This window comes from Balaenoptera musculus, chromosome 19 (assembly GCF_009873245.2).
Source record: "Balaenoptera musculus isolate JJ_BM4_2016_0621 chromosome 19, mBalMus1.pri.v3, whole genome shotgun sequence".
In the NCBI taxonomy this organism is placed as follows: domain Eukaryota; kingdom Metazoa; phylum Chordata; class Mammalia; order Artiodactyla; family Balaenopteridae; genus Balaenoptera; species Balaenoptera musculus.
Genome location: NC_045803.1, coordinates 32,969,390 through 32,995,994, shown reverse-complemented (window position 1 = coordinate 32,995,994; position 26,605 = coordinate 32,969,390). Strand labels below are relative to the sequence as shown.

Genomic DNA, 26,605 nt, shown 5'->3' with positions numbered 1-26,605 from the left:
GGGGCAGCATCGGCTCCCTGATAATTTGGGAGGTGAGCATCCCCCTTCCCAACTCCTCCATCACACCCTCCTGCCTCATGCCTTCAGCTCTAACCACCGGCCTTTCAGGGCACTGGAGCGGGACTGGAGCCCGGACAGAGAGGCCCCCACCCCCAGGCCATCTTCCTCTAATGCAGAGGCCTGTTCCCTGGTGCCTGGAAGCCCTGCCAGCTCCTCCAGGGCTCAGCTTTTATCTCGGCCTGCCTGGAATTGCCAAGTGCACCACAAACCGCCTGAGCCTGAGCCAGCGCCAGCCCAACTCCCACCACCCTGGCCTCCCCACCAAAGCACAAGTCAGGCTGCAGGTGGGGGTGGCAGAGTCCTGCTGATGCCCAGGTGGCTCCAGTTCTCTTAGGGCGGGGAGGCAGGAAGAAGTGCCCCCAAGTTATTACACATTATCTCTGGGCCTCAGTGCACCCATTTGCCCAAGGGGGAGATCATAATAGTAAAGGCTAACATATGGGCCACGTGCTGTTGTAAACACTTTACTGCATTAACACCTTGATGCTCAAAACAGCCCCCTGAAGTAGACACTATTTTATCCACTTTTTCCAGATGAGGAAAATGAGGCAGATGCCCAAGTTCACACAACCCGAGAGGAACAAAATTCTCCCCAGACAAGTAGCTTTGCTATCCCTGTGGGTCCTGTCGCCCCAGAAGAGCATGGGCTTAGCAGCAGCAGCGATGGGGTTCAAGACAAGGGCACATGTCCTCGGGCCCCCAGCACAGACTCTGGCCTGGCTGAGGAGCCCCCTCGCCAATGAGGGGGGCAGGAGAGCACAGTGAAAAGAGCCCAGACTCTGGAGATAAGAGGTCACTCCTGGGTAAGCCTCCTGTGCCTCAGTGTCCTCATCTCTAAAATGGGCACATCAGGAGCTTGTGCCTGGCAGGAATAAATGTGTGTGCAGGGGCTTCCCTGGTGGTCCAGTAGTTATGACTCCATGCTTCCAATGCAGGGGGCCTGGGTTCGATCCCTGGTCAGGGAACCAAGGTCCCACAGGTCACATGGCATGGCCAAAAACAAAACAAAACAAAACAAAAAAACAAAAACGTGTGCAAAGTGCTGAGCCTAGGGCCCGGCAGAGTCTGAGGGCAGGGAGGGTCCAGGACTGTTCTAGCCCAACCGAGCCACCAGGGAACCAGGGAGAGCTGGGGGCTTGAGGGGCCTGCAGGGGGTGTCTCAACCCACTGGTGCCAGCACAGGCACCGGGCAGGGATCAGAAAATGTATGTTCCAAGCTCTCCCCTTCAGCAGCCCTGCCCTGACTCCCAAATCTGCAGGGTTCCCCATGGGTCTCAAGGAACTCCTGATGGGGCGTGAGGACCAGACTGGTGGAGGGCAAGCCTGGGAGGCTGGGGCCCAGCCAGGACCCCACCCCACCCCGTTTGAGAGGTCCCTCTGTGCCAGCCCCGCCCTGCCCCCACTTGCCATCTGCCTGGTCCCTGGGGTCCTGGTCCCCCCAGCTGCTGCGTTTGCTCACGTGATACCCCATCTGCTGTGAGTCAGAAGACAGATCCACAGGGCCACCCCGGGTCGGGGCTGGGGGTGCTGAGCCCGCTCTGGTTCTGGGTGGGCTGGCAGCACTGAGGTTTGGGCTGTGTTGTCACATTTCCCCCACCACCCTCACCAGCCCTGCCCCCGACCCTTCACTGCACCCCTGAAAGGGGTGCAGTCCACCACCCATCACCCACACGCAGCTCTTGCGGAGGATGAAGTGACTTGGGGCCCGGCTCAGCTAGAGCACAGTCCATGTGGCCCCCTTCATGGCTGTCCCTGCCCTGCCCCTCCCAAATTTGTCATGCCGGGCCCCGCTGGGAAGGCCACCCCCACTACACACAGACCCGGCCACAGCTCCGCCGCCTCTTTTACCTGCCCTTCTCCTGGGCTGGGCGACCACCTCCCCTCTCTGTCCCCACAGCCATGAAGCTGCCCTCCAAGTAGAAGCCCCGGGCCTGGGGCAACCAGGTCAGCCCTGCATCACAACAATGCCCTCCTTATCCAGCTGGGCTGGCACCCTGGGCACCCAGACCCCACCTGGCACCCACCTGGCCTGGCTGCAGTACCACCCAAGTCTTCCCGCCATCCCTTCCCGAGAGCAGATTGGGACCTGCCAGCCTGGCACTCCAGGTCCCCAAAATGACCCACGCCAGGTCTCCAGTGCCATCGCCTGCTCCACTCCCCCCAGTTCTCATCATTCCCAAACCTTTTCCCATGCAGTTTCCTCTGCCAGGAACGCCGCCCCCCTCTTCCCTCCAATCCCCATACGTGTACATCAAACCCTCCTCCCCCTCCCCACCAGCATCCAAGGCCAGACTCTGTGCCCTCTGCAGAGCCTCCGGGTCCTCCCAGGTCAGGAAGTTCTCTCCTCCTCCACCAGCAAGCTTATCTGACTCGTCAGCCTCAGATCCTGCCTTGTTTGTTTGTGTTCCTGGCAAGATGAGGGTGTCCCAGCCAGGCTGACCAGGTCCTGCCCAGTGGCCCAGGGCACCAAAGCCAGCACAACAGTGCAGCCTGCCTAGCACAGCCTCCGCCTCCCACACCACACTTGGAGAGGTGTCCTTCATGACCCTGACGCTCTCGGAGCCAAGACCGGGACCAAGGGAGGCTGGGCAGCTATTAACCCACCCCACATGCCCACTTAGCAACTGGGCAAACTGAGGCCCAGAGAGAGAGGCAAGGCAAGGCGGCCACGGTGACGCTATGACCAAGGTGGGGCTGCGTCTCAGGTCCCTAGAGTCCCTGCAGTAAAGGGGCTCAGATCTGGTCCCAAGAGCTAGTCCTGCCCTGGATATTGGCAGGGAAGACCTCACGGGACCCCTGGCCTGGGCTCTGGGGAACCAACTCAGCAGCTGGTGGCTCTCAGTGACCCGAGACGCTTCTCCCCACTCAGCCTCCAATCGAGAGGAATCAACCCTCTGCCCTCAGGGTGTCTGCAGCAAGGGGGCAGGGGCTTGGCTCTGGACCACCCACACCCCATTTGTCTCTTTCCCTGCTGTGCCCCCCTCCCTAGAACAGTACCAGGCACACAGTAGGTGCTCAATAATTGTTTATATGAATAACTTCTGGGACTTCCCTGGTAGCACAGTGGTTAAGAATCCGCCTGCCAATGCAGGGGACACGGGTTCAATCCCTGGTCCGGGAAGATCCCACATGCCACGGAGCAACTAAGCCCGCAAGCCACAACTACTGAGCCCACGTGCCACAACTACTGAAGCCCGCGCACCTAGAGCCCGTGCTCCGTAACAAGAGAAGCCACCGCAACGAAGAGTAGCCCCCGCTCGCCACAGCTAGAGAAAGCCTGCGCACAGCAACGAAGACCCAACGCAGCCAAAAATAAATAAATAAAATAAATAAATTTATTAAAAAAAAATAATAACTTCTTGGGCCCTCTAGAGCCACAAAGGCTATTCCTCCCCACCCCACCTAGCCCAGGCCAGAGCTGCTCCAGGTAGGATGGGAGCGGGGCAGGTGGGCAGATGAGAGGGTCCTGCCTTAACTCACGCCCCCCGCCACTGCCTCAGTAAAATGAACACCAGCCCCTTCCCATGGGGCCATGAGAGACCCCCAACTCGTTACCACAGGAAGGAGGCTGGTTGGGGAGGCGGGGAGGAGAGGAACCAGCAGTTCCCAGGTGGGGAAACCCTATCAGCACCGGGCAGACGGGGGCCTGGGGTCTGGCGGTTAGCAAGTAGGGAGCGCTCCAGCCCTCAGCCGCTGCTTCCCCATCTACTGCTGCTGGTTTCCTGGACGTTCTCTCTCATCCCAGGTCCCCCATGTTCAGACTCCACTGCCAGGACCATCTCCTCCTAAAGGTGGCCTGGGCCATGAAGAGCCAGACTGCCCCTGTTTCACTGCGGGGCCCCAGACGCAGCACCCGGGCAGCTGAAGGCAAGGCTGCCCTCAAGTGCCCATGCCCAGCCCCCTGCAGCATCCTTTCCTCCCCGAGGCTGGAGGCTGGCTTTCCAGCCCCAGACTTGTTCTGTGACCTTAGGTAAGCCCCCTGTCCTCTCACAACCTCGGTTCTCCCATCTGTACAGTGGGGGCAGGAGAGCACAGTATCTCACCACCCACAGAGCAGACCCAGCTTGCAGGTCCCAGTGACTCTATCAGTTTGAGCCTCAGTTTCCCCAGCTAACAAATGGCTAGTGGCTCTGGGAGGTTCCATCCTCTCAGGCCCGTCCCCTTCCCAGGCGTCTCCCTGTCCATCCACCCCCAACTCTAGAGACCCCGCACAGCACTGCTCTTGTCGGCTAGCTCCCACCCAGATACCAAGACTTCAGCACCCCGGTCCACCGCCACCCCACCCTCTGCTGCACTCACTCCCATCCCTCCTCGCTCCTGCCGTCATGCCCTTGATCTGGTACCTGGTGACGGGTAGAAGGTCCTGCGTGAGGCCGGGCAGCTGAACCGCCTTTCAAGATCCCCCTCCGAGGCTTAACCTGCCAGCTGTGGTCCCGTTTCTGAGAGAGCCGGTGAGTGCGGCGGCTCCCAGCCCCTCTCCTGAGGCCGGGCAAGGCAGGCAGCCAGTGTGGAGCCCGGAGAAGCGCCGGGTTGTGTTTTTGGGTCGGGGGACACCCCCCTCCTGCCCCAACTGGGCTCCTCCCTCCTCCCAGCTCGGCTGGGGATGACGGGACCATATGTGAGTCACAGATTTCTCAGAGGGAGGCTGAGAGGGGGCAGGGCTGAGAGAGCCGAGGCGGGGACACTGGGGGATGCCCATGACTCAGCTCTGGGCAAGGGGGCACTTCAGCCTCACCCGCCCCCGATCCAGGCAGACAGGTGCCAGGCTTCATGGACGGATGCTGGTCGGAGATAAGTCTTCCTCCTCGCCCTCCATCTGTTACTTCCCCAGGGCTGTTCTCCACAGAGTTCCCGCCGAGAGGCCAGGGTTGCTATAGCAACAGGCCACCCCGATGCTGGCGCCCCCCCCTCTGACCCCGCACCCAGGCCCAGCAACAACTGCCCTTTCCTGAAAGAAAGTCCAGCCTCCTTGGCAGCAGGCAGGAGCCGGCGCTGACCGGCAGGGCGGAAGGCACGCTGGGGAAGGGGGGTGTCAAGCAGCCTGGCATGCGGCCAGCCAGGCCACACACAACCGGCCACCTGACCTCGACTCCTCCCTGAGCCTCAGTTAGCCCCCCAGCGAAGGGATCTACCTCAGTGCTCCCCCAAGCACTCACAGTTTCAACACTCCAAGACTCAAGATCTGGATTCTGAGACCCCAGGGGCTTCTGGAAATGGCCTCCCAGCCCATCTGCTGGGCCAAAGGGGAAACTGAGGCCCAGGTGAGGAACCATTCCTGGTGGTTCCAAAAGCTCAAAGAGAGAAATTTGGAAATGGGTCGACGCCCCCATTCCCTTTCTGGTCACTGGCCTCTGTCAGCATTTCCCTCCCACTGCTAAGGTTCATGGCCACCCTGGGAGTCAGGAAGCTTCGGATGGCCCAGGGCGCCCCCCCAACCCTCCGCAGAGTGGGGATCCCCGTCTCCCCTCATCCCTCCAACGTGAACAGATGATTCCCAAGTCACAGATGCTGGAAGGATTTCACAACCTAATGAGGACAAGTGATGACAGCAACAATAACAAGAGTAATAATAATAATAATGATTACATTTACTGACCATTTACTACATTCCAGACTCCTCCCTGTCACCGTCACCACAGTGCCACAGGAAAACGTGTTGCTCAGACCAGCGCCTGACACTTGATGAGCCCTCAGTCAATATTCATGGTGAATGTGGTGATGCAGAAGGAAGAGATATGAAGCCCAGAGAAGGGAATTAACTTGCCCAAGATCACACAGCTGGGAAGTGGCAGAGATGGGATGGGAGCCCAGGCGGTCTGGCTCCACAGCCAGCTGTCCTAACCACTCATGAATTTAGCCTCCCCAGGGGGACCAAGAAACAAGGGAGCAGAAAAAGGATGGGGTGGAAAGGATCCAGGAAAGGATGGGGAGTCCCCTACATGCATGTCTTTGGGCAAGTCACCACCTCTAAGGTTCAGTTTCCCCAAGGTCTGTCCTTCAGGGCTGGGCCAGCTGGTCACTGGGGCAGCCTCAGCTGTTCCCCGGGGTCCAGGCCAGCCAGACAGCAGTCACCCACCCATACACACACACACATGCCACAGAGGGTGCTGGCCTCCAGGGCACAGATGGAGGGTCAGTGGCGCCACTTTGCGGTTGGCACGGGCTTGCTGAGCTGGATGTCCAAGCAAGGGATGCAGAAGCCTGGAGCCAGCTGCCACTCTGGCCACCCAGGAGAGGCCTATGAGGTGGCCCGGCCAGGGCAGGAGTTGCTTGCCAAGCTCTGCCTGCCCTCTCACCATCAGGCTGCTCAGAGACCTGCTGTGTGCTGGGCACTGTGCTAGGCTCCAGGGGGTGGGAGGCAACCCTGCCTCACGTGGTGGTGACACCAGACAGTCAGTTATCGGCACCGTAGAGCCCCAGAGGGCTCTGAGAGTCAGAGGAGAGAAACCAAATAAGTTATTATTAATTACAACACCACCTCTTATTAGCATCGATACGTCCATGGGACTGATAACAGGGGCTGTGTCCATAGGGTTCACTGTGTAAGACCTCTGCTCTCCGTGGGTCCTTCTCACTGTATCCTCCCAACCCTGTAGGCTGGTCCCACTGGTATGTCAGAGACACAGCTGGTCTGTGGCTGGGCCTCCAGACCTGTGGGCTCTAACCAAGCACCTACCAGTTGCCAGGCGCCTGCTAGGTTCATCACATTCATCGTCTCCTCTGCCTCACATGACAGCTGCTATCCTGCTCCACGGAAGAGGAAGGAGGCCCAGAGTGGGCGAGGACCTTGCCCGCACCTTTCAGGGTCAGAGCCAGGGTTTGAACCAGGCTTGTCGGCCCTTGAGCCTCAGCTGGGTCTTGAAGAAGCGGTTTCAGTGAACAGAGACCAGCTGGAAGGACATTCTGAGTAGAGGGAACAGCATCAACAAAGGGGGAGAGGTGGGACATGGGAGACATCCTTGGAAGGAAGTAGGATCTAATTAGGTGGGTAAGGGCAGATGGGATTCTGAAAGCATGGAGTTTGCCTTTGATGGTATTTCGTCAAAGGTGCTGAGAAGCACTCAGAATGGTCCACAGACCTACAGCGTGACCAGAGAAGTTGTTAGAAATCCAGCATCTCAGGTGTGTCCCAGACCTGTTGAATCAGAATATGTATTTGAACAAGACCCCAGGTGCTTCCAGCATTTGTTTTTTGTTTTTTGCCACATCGCGTGGCATGTGGGATCTTAGTTCCCCAACCAGGGATCGAACCAGTGCCCCCTGCAGTGGAAGCACAGACCACTGGACTGCCAGGGAAGTCCCCCAGCATTTGTTAAAGCAGGAGAAACTTTGGTCTACTCTAGGGGCTGTACCAGCAATGATGGGATTGGATGTGGAGGGGAGGCCAGGGCCCAGCGGGGGCACTGGAGAAGATGGAGGTGGGTGGGAGGCTAGGGGGGGAGACTTTGGTCCAAGAAGCCAGAAGCAGGGCTAAGACCTCTTCTCAAATGTGAGAGGGGATAAGATATCAGAAACTGCCCTCAAGTATGTGGGGGCATGGGACGGGGTACAGATCTGGGAGACAGGCACAGCGGAATGGGGGTACCCTTGTGACATATTGGGGAATCCTCCAAAAGGCAACTGGAAACACATCGCTAGGACTCAGGGGTGAAGGGCTGGGGTCCCCCAAGCCCAGGGAAGGTCATAAACATTACTGGCTGGTGATGGTGGCCAGAGATGGGGTGGAGAGTGCAGAAAGTTGCAGAAAGGCCTTCATTTGAAGGGATGGAGGAAAGGGGGTAATGCTACCACCTGGAGGTTGGTTCAGACTCTGGGCTCAGGCCAACGGGCTTCTCCTCCCAGGGGTGACTCAGGCAGCATCTCTCTAGCCATCCGCTGTCTCACTGTCAAGTGGGGATAATAACAGCACCACCAATAGTAAAAATGAGGCCACGTACATAAAGCTCATGGCCTAGCCCTGGCACAAATTCATGCTCTGATGTATTGTGAGGGCTTTGCTGTTCAGAGCAGCCTGAGAAGGAGACAGAGATGGGGCTGCCAGGGAGGTGGGAGGACGTGTGTTCCCCAGGACAGGAGGGAGGACGGGACATCCGTGGTGGCCACTGTGACAGAGGCTTGGGCAAGTGGGAGGACACAGCAGGGCTTCTTCCTGGAGGCCTCACCCTTTTCCATCTCTAACTCTCCAGCCTAGGCAGCCTTGCAACCAGTGAAGAGCTGTGCCCACCTGCAGGAAGAGTCATGGGCATCCACTGTCTGTGTGTAGGTGGGTTTTCATTGGACAAGAGCTGTTCGAGTTCAGGCTTCTCCCCTTGCAAGCTGAGTGGCCTTGTAAATCACTGAGCACCACGCCTGGCACACAGTAGGTGCTCGACAAATGTTGGCCAATGTCATGATTATCATCAAGTCAACACAAATGCCAAGGGCCAAGCACTCCACCATTGGCAAAGCCCTTTCATGGCCATTGTCTCCTCTACAAACTGTGATGATTGTTCCCGCTTAACAGAGATGGAAACCGAGGCTCAGAGAGAGAACTTTCCCAAAGCCTCACAGCACATCAGCAGCAGAGCCAGGATTCGAACCCTTGTCTTGCGACCCAGACTACGTGCTTTGTGGCCAATGCTCCCAGCCACCTCCCGGTACATTCCCGTGGGAAAGCCTCCTGGCCGCAGGCGCGGGGGCAGCCGCAGTCCCATGATAACACCATCACAGCCATCCCAGGGCCCAGGGGGATGGCAATGCCCATGTGACTCAGCTGCCCTCACAAAGGGAACTGTGTGCCCAGTGCCTCAGGCCTGCCGCCCTTACCCACCACCCATCCCCCAGCTGCAGAAGGAGCAGGGAGCCTGACATATCCAAGACGCAGGGAGAACTAGAGGCACCTCAGCCAACGGCCCAAGTCTAATGGAGATTCAAGCCCAGGCTTGGGGTGCAGGAGGCTGGTGCCAGCCCCGGTGATGGAATGAAGGGCCAGGCAAGCAGAAGGGCAAAGACCGCCCAGGTCCCAGCCGGTTTTCTGAGGCCTTATTTGGAGCTCCAAGGACAGACTCAACCCCATTGGCTCTCTCAGGGGTGGAGCCCAGGCAGGTGCCCCCACCCACGTTTACCTGCATCAGGTTTCAAAAGCACTGGGGCTTGTGGTCTGGGCTCCTGTCCCCAACACTGACCTCTCTCCACCCCTTCCCCCTGAAGGCTTCAGACTCAGAGCCCATGCACCACTGTTGAGCTCTTACTGTGTACCATGCAAGTGACTTGCATTTTCTCCCATGATCCTGCCCAGGAGGCCTTGCCCCTTTTGCTGAAGGAAGAGATAGGCTCAGAGAGGGAGGGCGCCCAACCCAAGGTCACACAGGATCTGACTTCAAGGCTTCCTTCCTCCCCCAATACCCTCTTCCTGGTTCCAGTGGCATCTTGACCACATGCCTACAAGAAGTGTCCTTGGACCTGCCCCAGACAGGCAGGCAGACAGACAGACATCCCCCAACCGTCACGGTCACCCTGTTCCTGCCCAGGAACATTATGCAGGGCCTTAGACAAAGTTCAGGTTGGCTGGGTCTCCAAGGGCCACCTCTGCTGACCTTTCCGGGAGGCGGGCATGGCTGGGTGCCCAGCTACCCAAGATAGAAGGTAGACAGGGCGGCCGCCTGGTCTTCCTAGGCATGACGGAATGTCTGACCTCAGCCCAGCCCCTCAAGTACACTTGGCAGGAAGGTTGAATCCAGCCAGAACAGGCCACACTCCTGCCTCCCAGCCTCCAGGAGCCCCTGATCCCAGGGCAAGGGCAGGCCCACCAACGACAGGCCACAAGCCCTCTCCACAGCCCCACTCCCATGCCACCAGCCTGGACCACCCTTACTGCGGGAAGCAGGCACAGAGCCGGGTACCCAGAGGCCCGTGTTCCTCAGGTGAGACCCTAACCATCTGTAAACATCGGGCGCCCCTTTGCAGCCCATGGGATTGGAGCCCGTGGGCTGGGTGGTGCTTCACCACTCGGTCACTGGAGCTAAAAGTGCAGCCCTTCCTTGGGGTGTGACATCTGGGAGAACCACTCTTCCCAAGGGGACCCCTGGGGCTCTGCTCAGAGGCAGGTTTGCCTGGGGGAGACCCGGCGACTGGGAGGCTCCAAACTGCCCCTCACCGCCCCGACCACCCAGATTCCTCCCAGCACTGCCCCCAAAGTCCTCCAAACAGCACAGCCTGGGACCTGGCATCAAACTGCCCAGATCTGAGCTTCTGAGCCTCAGTGTCCAAGGGTGTAAAATGGGGCCGCGCAGGTTTGTCTGCAGCCAGGGCCTCCGGGTAGCGCAGTAACAGGTGCTGTCATTATCCCAGGCTCTCTTTTCAATGCAGATTCCCCCCGTGGGAGGAGCAGAAGAGACTTCTAACTCCTCCATAGGTGCCTCCCTTCCTGAACATGAGGGCCCAGACGGGCCATCCCAGCTGCCGTCGACGTCTCCGTGGTTGTGTCCCTTCTGTCAGTGCCCCCAACCCCAGCCCTGGCCCGTGAGGTTTGGTTGGCAGCTGCTCAGATGCCCAAGACTTGGGCCAGGGGTGGTCTCTGGTCAGGGGTGAGGCACCGCCACGCACATGCCAAGGGAGGCAAATGAGGCCCAGAGAAGTTGAGCGACTACCCACCAGGTGGCACAGCAGTGGGCAAAGATGGCAGGTCTTGTTTTGTCTTGGGGTGAAAATGTGCCATCTCGCTTGAATACCACAGGCTTCCCAGGGCCCAGGCTCTCGACTCTGACGTCCCCATGTGTCCCACTGCCACTCCCGCCCCCCCCCCCCACAAACACATTCATTGGCGCCCGCCACAGGAGACACACCTAGGAGTCATAAAGAGGGTGCCTCGGTGTCCTCACCTGGCAACCGGGGCGGCCATCACTTCTCTTTTGGTGAAATAAAGAGTCGTGTGTACTTTGTGGAAAGGCCAGCCTCGCCCCCAGAGACACCCCCATCGCCTCTCAGAAGCACTGCTTCCCACCTGTGCATCTGGCCCGGCAGCCAGGGAGCCCCCCCGGGGTCGCCCCATAAGTGCTGGGGCGCAGATGGCTCAGGAGGCGTAATGGGGCAAGGATGACAGACACTCATGAGCAGCGGAGGCCTAATCAACAGAGGGAACACGGGGGGGCCATTTCGCTACCGTAATGCCCCAGGGAGCCAGGTGGGTAAGGGCAGAGCTGGCCGGGCGCCAGGCCCCCCCCTCCCCCCCCACCCAGCCACCCACCTCTGTCTGCTGCCGTGTGCAGCCAGGAGCCTGGGTGTGTGGGGGCGGAGGTGCGGCTGGAAGACTGCCGCTCCCGTCTTTGTTTTCAGACCTCTGCCCCCGCCACCTCCGTCCAGGTAGATAAGGAACCAGCCCAGAGACCGCAGGCCTGGCTGAAGTTCCCACAGCGGGCACCGGCAGGGCCGGCCCTTTCCTCAGGATGGCTGCCCTCGCCCTGGTGTGTCCTGGGCCGCCACCTAGGAGTCGCCTGGCCCGGGTCAGCAAGCGGCCATTTGGGGAACCGCTTGCCTTTAGCCTCCGGCCTCTGGCAGCCGAGGCCGGGAGGGCCGCGCTGCGGGCTGAGGGAGCTGCGGAGAGGCGGAGGGACCCCGTGCTGGCCAGAGGGGCAGGTACACCCCCAGGCCTGGGCCCTGTTCCCTCTCACCTGGGGAGGCCGCCCTCCTGCTCCTTGTCAAAAGTCAAACGACCTGGGCCACCAGCTCCCAAACCGCTTTCCCGTGGGACCCCCGGTGGAAACAGGCTCTGGGCGCTGGGGGCGTGCGTCCCGCCTCCCCGTCCAAGCACCCAGGTCTGCAGCCTCCCCTCAGCCCGCTCCCACCCTGCCCCCTTCCCTGTGCCACGACGACCACCACGTCAGCACGGCCGGCCCACACTCAGAGCGCCAAGGGATGACCCCGCGACAGCCAGGGCCTCCACATCGGCGCGGAGCCTGAGCCCTTGCCGGCCTCACGCATGCCCTCAGGCGCGGAGCGACACCTGGGGGTCGGCCAAGGTCAAGCGAGCCAGGCTGGGAGTCACACACCCCCATCCTCTTCCTCCCCGGCCCGAACAGCAGCTTCTTACCTTCGGTCCCGGCAGGCCCCGGCCGGACTCTGCCGGTGCTGCCTGCCCCGCTTCCACCTCCTCCCGGGGCTCACAGGTACCTGAGCTCGTCTGGGCCGGCGGCCCCAGGTGTGGCTCCGCCTGCCCGTGTTGCCCGATTTCCGGTGGCCTCACAGCTCCCGCCTCCCTCTCTCATTCCTGCGTTTCCCTGCGGGAGCGGACCTGGCCCCTTGGGTGCTGCATGCCCCAAACCCTCACTCACCTCAGCCCTTAATGGGCTTTCGGCACCCCTACCCAGGGACCCCTGGGCTGCTGGCCCACCGTGGCCCCCGAAGGGCTCTGAGTGCCCCCCTCCCCAGGGCTGGTGGGCGTGGCTGTCCCCACTGCCATATGCTATACCAACTCTGCGAGCTCCCACCTGCCTCCTCTGAGCTCAGGCCCCACCTGAAGCCTGGGCCCAGACTCACCTTCCTGCAAGATAAACAAGCCAGCAACCAGCAGCTGCTTAGAGGCAGGAGGCGAGGGTGGGGCACGGGGGGGCGATGGGGACGGGGGGGCACGGTCCTTGCTGTCAGAATGTTGAGCTGACACAGACGAAGGGAGGGGGCAAGAATGGAAGCTTCTTCCTTGGCAGGGATTGGGGGCAGCTGCTCCAGGTATCCCGGGGTGCAGAGGGGAGTGGTCCAGGGAGGCTCTGCTTCACGCACGAGGTCCCCACGGAGCCTCTGAGCACACCCTTCCCAGCCTCCTCCTGGACCACTCGCCCCCCAGCCCTGCCTGCCCAGCCCCTGCATCACCCTTGAGGCCTCGCCCGAGACCAGTAGTTCTCCTGGGGAGCTTTTCAAAGTTCTCACCCCAGGTACCCATTCCCCCAGGTGGTTCTGATTCCCACCCCCACCACCAGTACCCATAGTATTAAGAACTGAGCCACCCGTTCTTCTAAGAAGCCATCCAAGCAGTTGTTGATTCATTTGGCAAAGCCTGTACCAGGAGCCACTGTGGGCCGGCCCCAGGCTAGGCACTGAGGTACATAATTGCAACCTTGAGAGCCTTCCCTCGCCTCCCCTGCCAACACACACCATGTCTCTCTCCCACAGTCCCCTGAGTTCCCCCTCACCTGGGGCCCATCCCCCAGTGTGAGAGTCATCTCTTTCCTAGCCTGTGTGGCCTGCCAGATCACCAAACCCACGCCCCAGCCCAGGGCCTGGTGTGGAGAAATTCTGGGTGACTGGTGGGTGAAGGAGAAAATGTGGGGAGAAGGAATGGATGATGGATGGACAGAAGGCTGGACAGGTGGATAGATTCAGCCATGCATTTAGAGAGTGCCTATTGAGGGCCTACTGCGTACCAGGCACTGTTCTAGGCACTGGGGACACAGCAGCGAACAAAACACAAAAATCCCTGCCCTCTTAGAGCTGCGGGAGACAGATAATAAATTAAATAAGGAAATAAATATGAAATATATCCAGTGGTAAGAACTATGCAGCAACAAAGCAAGGGAGGCAGAGAGAAGGATGGAGGAGAGAGGGTTGGTTTAGATTTTCTCAGAGAAGGTGACACTCGACACAGACTGAATGTGACAAGGGAGGTAGACTTTGCGATGTCTGGAGGGAGAGCATTCCAGGTAGCAGGAACAGCACGTGCAAAGGCCCTGTGGTAGGTGGCTGCTTGGTGTGTTTAAGGATAAAAGAGGATCTGGGCATGGCTGAATGAAGGGGTCGAGGTAGAGAGGAGCCCAGGGAGATGAAGGAAGGATGGATGTACAGATGGACAGATGGGAACAAGTGTGGTGGATCTGGATCTGATGGAGTGTGGGAGAGCTCCAGCCCCCTGAGGGAGGGTTTGCCTCTTGGCCACAGCTCAGACTCATTCCTGGAGGCTAGCCCAGATCCCACTGCGGTTCCTTGTCCCCAGATCACCTCCCCACTTCACCTGGGGAAATTTCCAACTGCTGATACGGCCTCTGCTCTGCCCATGGGCATGGGTGCCTGCTCTGCTCAGCAGGAAGCTGTGCCCCTACCCCCCGGGCTGAGCACAGATGCGGGCACCAGGAGAGACGTGGGGTGTCAGAGAGAAACGGGCCTTTAGGAAGAGGGCCTGACCCCTGAAACCCTGGAGTTTCCCCAGGGTCCTGAGAGCTGTACCCATGGCCCCAGAGATGACACCCACCCCGGTAAGGGCACCAAGGGAGTCCCACTGACTTCCTGTATACCCACTGGTGACTCCCCCCCTTCTGACACCCACACTCCATCCCCCCACCCTATGCCACTCTGCCCCCAGGGCCCTGGCTAGTGATGTAATCACCAGGCTCTGTCAGGTGAGCAGGAGGGGCTGGGGCTGCAGCCCTGGGCTGGGCCCTCATTCACTGGGTGCACCTGGGGAGGTTGCTTAATCTCTGTGCCTCGGGCCATCTATGAAATGAAAACACATGCCTTCGCCCTTCTTGTCTTCCAGAGGCCAAGGGAGGAAAAGGGATAGATGGGTCAGGAAAGTGCCCTGTCAGAGCAGGTGTCTGAGGAGCATTTGTGGGGCTGAGGGCTTGGTCTCTAGGAACCCCCATCCAGGACCTGTGGATTATCCTATCAACTCCTCGCTACACCCTATGAGGCAGGAGCCACTTTTTAATGTGAGTTTTACAGATAAAGGCGGGGTTGGGGTGGGGGGAGTGTTAAGTAACACATCTGAGGTCATAGCCAGGCAGTCTGATCCAGGACTGGTGCCCTTTATCTGACCCTGGGCGAGCCCAGCCTCCCTCTGCTCCCCCCACCCCCACTCAGAGGGGAGCCTCAGGACATGCGGACCCTTTCCTTGTAAGGGGAAGTGTGGAGGGGTGTGAAGGGCCCCAGCTGTGACCTCTCATGCTCTAGCAGGACCTCAGGCTCGGTCTCCAAGCTCCCTCTGAGAGCTAGTGCCGCCCACAAAGGAGAGAGTGAGCTCCCCATCCCCAGGGGAAACCAAGGAGGTGCTCAGCTGGAGTGTTGCAGAGAAGACACCTACCACATCTGTGAGGAGGACTCAATGGTCTCTAAAATCATTTTCTCATCACAGGTTAATTCATGTGGGCCATTTTTTACTAATTCATGTATTCATTCACTAAATTGATATTTGCAGAATAACTACTGGGTGCCAGGACCTTCCTCATGTTTTTAAAAACAAACTGCTGACAGGGCAGGCAGCAGCGCTGTGATTGGGCGTGGGGCTCTAGAGCAGACTGCCTGGGTGGGGCATCCCAGTTCCACTTGCCTCCCTTAGCCTTGGTTTGCTTATCTGCAAAATGGGGATGATAGCAGTTTCAATCCATGAGGATTAAATGAGAAAATGCTGAGTGCTTCCAACAGTGGCTGGTACATGGTAAGGGCTAAGTCAATGTTTGCCATATCCAAATGCAGAGGGGAATTGAAGTTACTGACCTTATAAAGCCCCTTCTGGTCTTCACTGTGGCCTCTGTCTTGAACGGAGTTGGCCTCTTCCTCCTTTTTGGCCACATCTGGAAGAAGGTGACCTCCCTGGCCAGATGTGGGTGTACAAGCCCACAGCCCTCACTGTGCTGGGATGGGCAGAGAGGTAGCCAAGGGCATTACCCTGCTTCCCGTGAGGAGTTCATTCTCCACCATCTGCATCCTTGGTCACACACCTTCCAGGTTCTGCCTGTACCTGCTCATCCGTCTGCACACAGTCTGAGGATCAGGAGACCTGCTTCCAGCCCTGGGTCTGCGGCTCACTGGCTCTGTGGCGCTGAACAGGTCAGGGCCCTTCTCTGAGCCTCAGTGTTCCCGTCTGTGTCATGGGGACAATAAGTGGACCCATGCTGCAGTGTTTTCAAATGACTCACATGAGGAGACTTGGGGCAGGGAACCACTTTGCCAACCAAAAGACTCATTTCACCATCCCAGCAACTCTGACAAGTGTCTGTCCCCATTTTCCAGATGAGACCAAGGGCAGAGAGAAAAATTTGCTCATAGCCCATGTGTTTCTGTGGCATCAGGCCACATCTTTGGCATTCCATGACCCTGCAGAAGCTGTCCTTGTGTAGTCTCAGGGGTCCTCTTGTGTCAAGGTGACTGAGTTCTAAGGCAACTGAGTCACCTTTTCCTGGCGTCCCGTCACATCCCCTCGGAGTCAGCACTCCCTGTGTAGCAACCAAACATAGGAAATGGGTACAAACCAGATGTCAAGACCGCAGGGGCAGGAGCTGTGGGCCTAGAACAGCTCATGCCGGGCCTGTGTCTGGAAGAAGCTTGGAGGGCATCTCATCACAGCCCCAGCGCGGCCCTGACCTGCCCATGGGTCTCTTATAGGGATCGGTGTCCCTCGTCTCTCCTGATCTCCCACCCCATCTCTGCCCAGACAAATCCCACCCACCCGCCCCTATAACCCAGTTCAAATGCCCCCTCTTCCAAGAAACCCTCTTGGAGTTATCCCATCCTTCCCTATGGGAAGTCAGCCTCTGAACCTCTGTTGGGAAGGGGGACATTTTACCTCTGCTCCTCTTGAGTTCTTGTGGCTGGACTAATCATAAAATTGACACAAGACATTAATAGGAGAAAAAGAAACAAAATTTAATTTGTGTGCAGGTAGATCTCAGAAATGGGACCCAAGGGACTTCCCTGGCAGACCAGAGGTTAAGACTCCATGCTTCCACTGCAGGGGGCGCGTGTTTGATCCCTGGTCGGGGTACTAAGATCCCGCGTGCCACACGGCGTGGCCAAAAAAAAAAAAAAATAGAAATGGGACCCAAGAAATGGCCAAAGCTGGCAGAAACTTAGGGGCTTCCCTGGTGGCGCAGTGGTTGAGAACCTGCCTGCTAATGCAGGGGACACGAGTTCGAGCCCTGGTCTGGGAAGATCCCACATGCCGCGGAGCAACTAGGCCCGTGAGCCCCAACTACTGAGCCTGTGTGTCTGGAGCCTGTGCTCCGCAACAAGAGAGGCCGCAATAGTTAGAGGCCCACGCACCGCGATGAAGAGTGGCCCCCACTTGCCACAACTAGAGAAAGCCCTCGCACAGAAACGAAGACCCAACACAGCCAAAAATTAATTAATTAATTAATTAAGTTAAAAAAAAAAAAAAGAAACAGGTTTGGGCGCTTAATTAGTGAAGAATCTAAACAGAGTTTGGGCTTGGGACAGTAAATTAGTAAAGAAGTAACAAGGTTTGTTTGTGCAGGCTTCTCGGCCCCAATATCTCCCTCTCTGGCGATAAGGCTGTCCTTACTCCTCCAGATGCAGGAAGGGCACTTTTCACGTGAGAGAATTGTTTCCTGCTTTTCAGGGGAACAGAGGAGGGTCAGAGCTGCCTTCTTGCATCGGCTGCTTCTCAAGCAACTTCAATTCAAAATAATCAATGTGCCATTGTGACATATTGGGGGCAGCCTTCCCTGAGCACCAACATCTCAAAAGTCCTGCAGCACTTTATCTACAAGAATACTACCATCCAACTCTCCTGAGCACCTCTGTGCCAGGCCCCTTCCTTAAACTCTGCATGGACTGATTCATTTCATCCCCATAACGATCCTATGGAGGGGTGCTATTATTACAGATGAGGAGGCTGAGGCCCAAAGAGATTTAGTAACCTACCCCAGAACACATCGCCAATAAGTGCCAGAGCCAGCATTTGAACCCATATCTGTGTTGGACCATGATTTGTCTCTTTCAGGCAGCTTCTCAGTAAATGTATTTCATTCATTCATTCAACAAACATTTTCCAAGTTCCCACTAAGTGCCAGGCCTCACCCTGGGCTCTGTGGACATGAGACAGACACCACCCCTGCCCTCATGGAGTTTATAGCTTGATGGGGTGAGGAATTTTTAAAAAATCAATGATGTAATTAATGAATCAAGTAATTCAAGAAGTATGAAGAAAAATAATTACATAAACTGTAAGGGCAATAAAGAAAGCAAACCAAAAAACATAGGGGCAGAGATGGCATGGAACAGGGAACCTGCTTTAGCCAGGTAATCAGGGAAGGCTTCTTGGAGAAAGTGACATTTGTTACAAAGTCCTGATGGATGAGGAAGAGCCAGCCTTGGAAAGAGTGGGTCTGGGGCACAGTGTACCAGGCAGAAGGAACAGCATGTACAAAGGCTCAGAGTGGGAAATGAGCTCAGAGCGTTGGGGAAACAGGCAGCTGGTAAGTGTGGCTGGAGCACTGGGGCAAGAGAGATGAGGCCAAAGAGGAGGGCTGTGAAGACAGGGAGGGAGGTGCAATCTTGATCCCAGAGCGTGGGTGGACTTACGCAGGGGGTGAGGGCATCGATTTACATTTCAAGGAGAGTAGCTGTAGGATTAGGCTCTGCCCTGACCAGGTCAAGGCTATTGGTCAAGGCTGGGTCAAGGGTCCTAACAGAGGTAAGCAGGCACCAAGCAGGAACCCTGCAGAAGTCCCCCAGGGCAGAGAGTGGGGCAGCCTCCCAACCCATCCATGAGGAAGACACTGACTCTGGTCCACCCACAGTAGCTGGTTCCCACAGAGCTGGATGGTAGGCATCTGTCCATCCATCAGCAGTCTGTCTGTCCATCTACCCATCAGCCCTCTGCAGCCTTGGGTCCAGAGCTGGCATCCTCTGCCCCTCACCAGTAGCGAGCTGTTAAATAGTAACACCTGGCTCTCTGTGTATTGTTCGGACATGAACACTGATATTTTCTCTTTTTTTAATTTTTTATTTTTTAATTTTTATTTTTGGCCGCACTGCATGACATGAGGGATCTTAGTTTCCCGACCAGGGATTGAACCCGTGAGCCCTGCAGTGGGAGCGTGGAAGTCCATAACTGATATTTTCATTTACATCAACAAGTAAGACAAAAATGAAATGACAAAGACATGTCGGAAGTTCACTTGTTCGTCAATGACATGAGCAATTTTTTGCTGAATATGATAATAGTCCTCAAATCCTGGAATTCTTGCTGACTCAGATAAAAGCTTTTGAATACACTGCTGAATGGGATAACAGTTTTCTGTTGTTTTGTGCTATTCACGATTTAACAACCGCAGATGTGACACACTGGATTGAATGTGCCTTACTAACATTTTGCCCACCACTTCCTTAAGTCTATCTAGACAATCAACAAAATGATATATCAAGGCCTGATTTGCAGCATTTGCAGATTTCCGTGGTATAAATACTCCCACCATGGCCAGTTTCAAGATGCAAGCATTGAACGTGGAACTGGAGAAAAGATGTGCTGTGGCTCACTATTCTATAGCATTTCTACTGTACCAGTGTGATGGATGTCAAAAACCACAAGAACATACATCGCTCACTTGCTAAGGCTGCCGCGACTAAGTACCACAGACTGAGCAGCTTAAACAACAGAAATGTATTGTCTCACAGTTCTGGAAGCTGGAAGTCCAAGATCAAGGTGTCGACAGGGCTGGTTCCTTCTGATGGCTGTGAGAAGGGATCTGTTCTATGCCTTTCTCCTAGCTTCTGGCTTCTCCTAGCTTCTGGCTATCTTTGGCGCTCCTTGGTTTGTGGAAGCATCACTCTGATCTCTGCCTTCACTTTTATATGACATTCTCCCTGTGTGTGTCTGTGTCCAAATGTCTCCCTTTTATAAGAACACCAGTCATATTGGATTAGGGCCCACCCTAATGACCTCATGTTAAGTTGTTTCCCTCTGTAAAGACCCCCATCTCCAAATAAGATCACATTTTGAAGTACTGAAGGTTAGGACTCCAACATATGAATTGGGGGAAGGACACAATTCAACCCATAACAATAGATAATGGCAAAATGTGGCATAATAGTTAGAAAGTAGTATATTTTGAATATTTATTACTATTTTGATTATAATTTTAAGTTTATGCAATTTAATTCTTAACAACGGCTGTGTTTCACAACGAATAACCGGCTCTTGTGAGCCAGTACGAATAGACTCCAACACACCAGTGGCCCTCACCTCCCTTCAGCCCTGTCCCAAGTCCCCAGCTGACCTCCCTGCAGGCTCAGATGAGGGACAGGTCAGGAAAGCTGGGTTTAAGTCCTGAACATATCCTCTGAGGAGCCCTGAGAGCCTGGTCTCTTCTTACCAGGAAGGGGTCCTGAGGGAAGGATGCTCCAATGACAAGCTGTGGTCTCAGGGCCGCCCAACCCAACCACCCAAGAGCTGGAAACAGCCCGAGAGCCCAGCACCAGGAAATGGCTCTGAAAGCACAGCCCAGCTCTGCCCCTCCTAGGGCGACCAACGATCTCTATTTGCCCCGGACTATCCCTGCTTTAGCACTGCACGTTCTGGGTCCCAGGAAATGCCTCAGTCCCTGACAAAGCAGGCAGTTGGCCATCCCCACCTCATGGGCATATGGTCAGGACCAAAAAAAAAAAAAAAAGCTTATATATACTAAATTCAGTGAAAATAAGCAGAAAACAAAGGTGGCATCTCTACCCATCCCAAGGACCTGTTTCTTTGCTCTGAGGCAGGGCTGGTACCCAGGGGCTACTCAGAAATGCTCTGCAGAGCCAGTGGTATCAAATCTGTGTCTCTGGGTCCAGCTTCCAGATAGCAGAGTTGTGGGGAAAGGAGAGGTAACCCTGAGGGGTGGGTAAGCGCAGGACACTGGAGTCAGTTCAATCCCAGCTCTACCACACACTTGTTGTGTGACCTTGGGAAGGTAACCTAACAGCCTTGTGCCTCAGTGTCTCCATCTAGAAACTGTTCCTACCACCTTGGCTTGTTGTGCAGCTTCAGCGAGAGCAACCACAGAAAGCACAGCACCTGGCATGCAGCAAGCACTTAGGCAATGCTATCGGAAAGCAAAGCCAGTTGGAAGGATTGTGGGTACTTCTTTCCACTTTAGAATTATTTCCATTATGGCTGTTCTAAGGTTGTTTGCGCAATGCAATCAAAACAAAACGAAAACCATAGGTATCTATGTACATAGATGTATACGAATAGAGGCTGAAACCAGATGTTACACTGTGGAGGGGTGTGTGATGGGGGCTGCTCCCAGGACGCCGCGGCTGGTCCCAAAACGTGCCATTCCTGGAGGTGTATCTTTAGAACAGCTGATAGGAGATGCAGCTGGTTTCCTCTCTGAGGTTATGCTCACCCATGTCAGAACTAAAAACCTCAGCAAGCCGAGGAAATGGGAGGAGGTGAGCAAGCACAGCTCCTGTGTCAGAGAGAGTGTCTGTTGTTTCTGGGAAAGCCCAGCACAGGCACGACTCAGGCCCACCTGCACAGCTGACACAGATCCCGTTCCCCTCGACACTGACGGCGCCTTGCAGCCAGAGGCCTCAGCAACTTAGGGCTGCCGTGGCCCCAGAGGGAGGAAAGTCTGCCCCTGTACGCGGAGGGGGAAGCCATGCCCTCCCAATCTGCTTTCTCCCTTGTCTCTGAGCTCCGGTCCTAACATTAGATTTGCCGTGTGCAGGGTGGGGCGGGGGGAGGGGTGTCTCAGGTACAGAACGTAAGGAGGTGCTGTCAGGAGCCAATGGACCCTGCACCTCGCTCGAATCTGCCTCTGACTCTGTGAGCCAGGCTCTGTTATTATCTCAAAGTCCAAACAAAATGAAAAGCACAAGCCTCAGAGAGCACAATGTTACTTGCCCTGGAAAGTAGCAGAGCCGAGATTTGAACCCAGGCATGTCAGGCTCCAGGGCCCACTGGCTTAACCACTGACCCATCCTCTCCCCCTGGGCACGTGGACATCTGCCTGAACCTCAGGTGACCAGCATGGCAGAAAACACGCTGAAGCTGAGTTTGCAGGCTGGAGCTGGGGTCCCGACTCTGTCCAGGCTCACGGGATGACTTTGGTCAAGTCCCTTCCTTTCTCTGTGCCTCGGTTTCACTGTCTGCGGAAGCTGATGGCTGTACCGGAGCAGGAGCTACAAACTGCAGTGCCCACCAGGTCCGGGCAGGCCAAGCTAGTGAGGGCAGGAGGGAGGTGGGAGTAGGTGGGTGACAATAGGGAGTGGGGGAGCCCGAGGTGATCTGGAGACTACGAGCCAACTTGGGGAGAACTGCCCAGCTCCAGCCAAATGTCACTTGAAGGGGTTTGGGCCCAGTGTGGCCTGATCCTTCAGTCTGTGCCCGTCGGCGGTGGAAAGTGAAACCTTTGCTGGCCGAACACCCAGAGGCTGCACCTGCTGCTACACAAACACGCCTCCGAGCAGCAGGAGGCCTGAGGTCAGCCTCCGGCGGGCACGCAGCCAGGGCCACCCCACCCCAGCCATGCTGAGCCTCTGCCAGAGTGAGGGGTCAGGAATGTACCACAGTCACCCATGGGGTGGGCCACAGGATGTCACAGAAACAGCCCAGCCCTGGAGACATGCAGACCAGGGGTCCTGTCCCCACTCCATCACTGACTCGCAGTGACCTTGGGCAAGTCCCTTTCGACTCTGAGCCTCAGTGGGCCTAGTCTTAGCAGCAATACAGTAAATAAAGTGCCCAGCCCAGGGTCCAGCCTAGAGTTAGAGCAGCAAACTGCACCACAACAGGAAGAGGAAAAACAAAAATAAAAGATAAGCTGATTTTTCTTTCTTCCAGTGCTTGCCGAAGTCCATAAATAACGCCTAAGGTTAATAAATCAAGAAATAGCAGTATAAGCATGTTATTTATTGCCCTGGAGGTGACCACCACATAAATTAAAATAAGTGGTAGACTCTGAGGAGGGGGTTTGCAGGAAACTGGGCCTTTTGATAAGTCCTATTTACCAGTTCATGTTTTTAAATATCTATCTCTTAAAAGTATTTATTAAAAAGTGACTCAGCCCTTGCAGTGTTGTTTTGGGAGGTCACCACTCTTTTTTTTTTAGGCTGCGTTGGGTCTTCGTTGCTGCGCGCGGGGGCTACTCTTCGTTGTGGTGCGCGGGCTTATTGCGGTGACTTCTCTTGTTGCAGAGCATGGGCTCTAGTAGCGCAGACTTCAGTAGTTGTGGCACGTGGGCTCAGTAGTTGTGTCTCGTGGGCTCTAGAGCACGGGCTCAGTAGTTGTGGCGCACGCGCTTCGTTGCTCCGCGGCATGTGGGATCTTTCTGGGCCAGGGCTCGAACCCATGTCCCCTGCACTGGCAGGCGGATTCTTAACCACTGTACCACCAGGGAAGCCCCGGGAGGTCACCACTCTTAACAGAAGTATTTGGGGCCTACAATGCCAAAATAAGTCAAAATAAGCCTTATTTTGACTCCACTCAAGTTGTGGAGTCAGGCTGCTAGGGTTCAAATCCCTGCTCTGCAACTGACAAGCTGTGCCACCCTGGGCAAGTTATTTAACCACTCTGTGCCTCAGTTTCCTCATCTACTGAATAGGAATAATAATAATTCCAGGCTCCTAGCATATATAATTGTGAGACGTTATCATTATATATTTATAACTCGTATACGCAATTGTTTTACAAAAATAGGGTTATTATGCTATACATAGTGTTTTATAACTTGCTTTCTTTTCTCTTGCTAAGATATAATGGATATCATTCCAGGCCAGTACATAGAGTTCTATTTCATTCTTTCTAATTGACGCAAGAATTCCATTGCACACAATGTAAAATTTATTTTTCCATAACCCCCTACTGAAGGAAATTTAGGCAGTTTCCAATTTTTAGTATAATATGCTTCACAGCAATGAATATATATTTTGGGCACACGTGGGGCTATTTCTGAAGAATAGATTCCTATGAGGGGAATTGCTGGGTCAGAGTTTGTGCAGTTAAAACTTTTATAGATACTGCTAAATTGCCCTCCCTAAAAGTAGTACCAGTTTAGATTCCCACCAATACTGTGTGAAAGTGCCCATTTTCCCATACTCATACCACTGTTTTTTATGCCAGTCCGGAGAGGGCTGATGCCATTGTTTTTTTTTTTTTAATGAAAGCTTATTTATTTATTAATTTATTTATTTTTGGCTGTGTTGGGTCTTCATTTCTGCGCGAGGGCTTTCTCTAGTTGCGGCGAGCGGGGGCCACTCTCCATCGCGGTGCGCGGGCCTCTCACTGTCGCGGCCTCTCGTTGCGGAGCACAAGCTCCAAACGTGTAGGCGTAGTAGTTGTGGCTCCCGGGCCTAGTTGCTCCGCGACATTTGGGATCTTCCCAGACCAGGGCTCGAACCCGCATCCCCTGCAATGGCAGGCAGATTCTCAACCACTGCGCCACCAGGGAAGCCCTGATGCCATTGTTTTAATGTGCCTATCCATAATTGTGAAGGAGTCTGAACATCTTTTCATAACTTTACTTTCCATTTTCATTTCTTCTTGTGTGAAACAACTGTATATATCATTTACCCATTTTTAATTGGGCTTTTTGTCACTGATTTATTTTCTCAAGGATCTATAGGACCTCTTTTCATATTAAAAATCTTAATTCTTTAATACACATGAGGCAATATTTTCCAGTAGTCTACTGTATGCTTTTTAGCTAAATTCTCTGTGTCTTTGGTCATAAAGTTTTACATTATTATATAGTCAAACATAATGTTCCTTTATGAATTTTGGCCCTCATGTCTTAGCTTTTACTGGTTGGACCTTATTAAAAATATTCTTCTATATTTTACTTTAATATTTTTATAGTTTTTGTATAACATTTAATCCATCCATCTTTAATCCATCTGGAATGTTTATATGTGTGTATATTGTGTGAGGTAAGGATCTAATTTTATTTCCTTCTAAATGGAGAGTCAGTTGTCCCAACATTTATTGATTGATCCCTCCTCTCCCGGCTGACTTGCGATGTCCCTTTGCCAAATGTAACTAACTCTCTGACATTTTAAGCACTCTCGTTGTGACCAGCACGTGGCAGAACTCTATAAATGCTGACTTTGGGAGCAACCGAAATGACAGCTAAATGAGACCAGCGTATACTATCATGCAGCAAAGCACGAATCTCAGAATTTAAAACTGGCAGTGAATATGAAGTGGCTCCCAATATAAATGAATGTCTGTGGCTTTGGTTTTTGTTTTCAAATTGGCTTTATCTCCCTGCAATAAAATTTCCACATTTTAAGTGTACAAATCAATGACTTGACAAATGTGCACGCTTGTGTAGCAAACACCCCAATCAAGATATAGAGCATTTTCATCTTTCAAGAAACTTCCTTTGTGCCTTTGGAGTCAACCTCCCCTCCACTCCCACCCCAGGCAACCATGATACTAAACTGTGTGCGTGTAGTACATTGATAACATTTTCAGAGAAATAAGTAAACCGGCTGCAGCATGAGACTGTTGGCTGAGGAGGAAGGCCAACTTCCCCTCCAGGAAAGGACTACTCTCTTGAGACTGACAAACGCCTCCTTGGACCTGTTTGATTAAGAAGGGGGTGTAGGAGGGTAACCCAGGCTAGGTATTCCCAACTCAGGCAGGCAAGTTTGTTCTCACAGTTTTTTCCAAGTCTAGAAATCAAGTCTGCCAAATATTTACTTAATATTTTCTTTTAGATCTATGGATCTTTTAAAATTTAATTCAAAATGATTGCTTTTAAAAGAAAACACAATATCCTGTGTTAAATGACCAGGGTCACATGCCATAATTAATGAAAAGCTATTCATTAGACTAAAGTTAAAAATTAATCCCCCTGTGCCATCTAAACTCCCATTCATATTGCCTCTTATGGAGAGAGCCACAGACACAGAAGAGGTAAGTGAGTTGCAGAGGAAGAATCCAGAACTTGAGGATGGAGGCGGGTGGCTTGAGGGGCAGGAGAGTGGCTGGAGGGGACAAGCCAGTCTCAGTGTGTCTCAGGACCTAAGGGCTTCCTTTTGCACTAAAGCAGTGGAATTGCTTTAGGAACAGAACTCTGTCCACATCCCCCATCCCTGCAAGCCTGTGACAGTTTCTTAGCTCACAGGTTCTGAGACCTTCCATCCATAAAAGGAAACATGTATTTGAGGGGTCAAAGAGAAAATATCTTTGGAGTCAGAGAGAGTGGGCTCTATTTGTACTTAGTTATGTGTCCTTGGGGAAGAGAATAACCTTTCTGAGCTTCAATTTCCCCACCTGTAAAATGGCCATAATAGTAGTACTTCACTGGAAGGACTGAGTCTGCTGGGGTTTGCAAAGCACACCGCTGGGCAGAGCTGGCTCTCTGTAAATGAGAAGCAGTTGTTTTATTTCCTCTAGGATCTTGGAGGATGCAAACCACTGATATCATCAGCCTTTGCCTGAGTGATGAAGTGGTTAATGAAATCAGTCCCTCCTGAAAGAAGCGGCTCTGGCAGTCCCCAGTTTTGTTAATGAATTGCTCATTAAAGTTCTACCTGTTTTGGGCTTCCCTGGTGGTGCAGTGGTTAAGAATCCGCCTGCCAATGCAGTGGACACAGGTTCAAGCCCTGGTCCGGGAAGATCCCACATGCCGCAGAGCAACTAAGCCCGTGCGCCACAACTACTGAGCCTGCACTCTAGAGCCCGCGAGCCGCAACTACTGAGCCCGCGTGCCACAACTAATGAAGCCCGCGTTCCTAGAGCTCGTGCTCTGGGCACAGGTGAGGAGCCCTGAGGCTCAGAGAGGTCAGACAATAGGTGGTCAGGGCAGTAGTCCCCCTGCTCAGGCTCAGTGCTGCCTTTCCCCTGTGGTGG

At 54.6% G+C, this 26,605-nt stretch overlaps 1 protein-coding gene across 3 annotated transcripts in view; it reads right to left on the bottom strand.

Annotated features, from left to right (window-relative positions):
• ADGRG1 (adhesion G protein-coupled receptor G1) overlaps positions 1-12,261 on the bottom strand; it is a 40,039-nt gene extending 27,778 nt beyond the window's left edge. Inside the window, exon 1 of one of the 3 annotated variants that reach the window (XM_036832449.1) lies at positions 12,128-12,261. The gene's annotated coding sequence lies outside the window, so the exon portion shown is untranslated. Of the gene's footprint in view, positions 1-2,084; positions 2,171-4,403; positions 4,886-12,127 lie in introns of those variants that run through there. The other 2 variants (XM_036832450.1, XM_036832451.1) reach the window with 2 other exon arrangements.
• Positions 12,262-26,605: the final 14,344 nt, after the last annotated feature.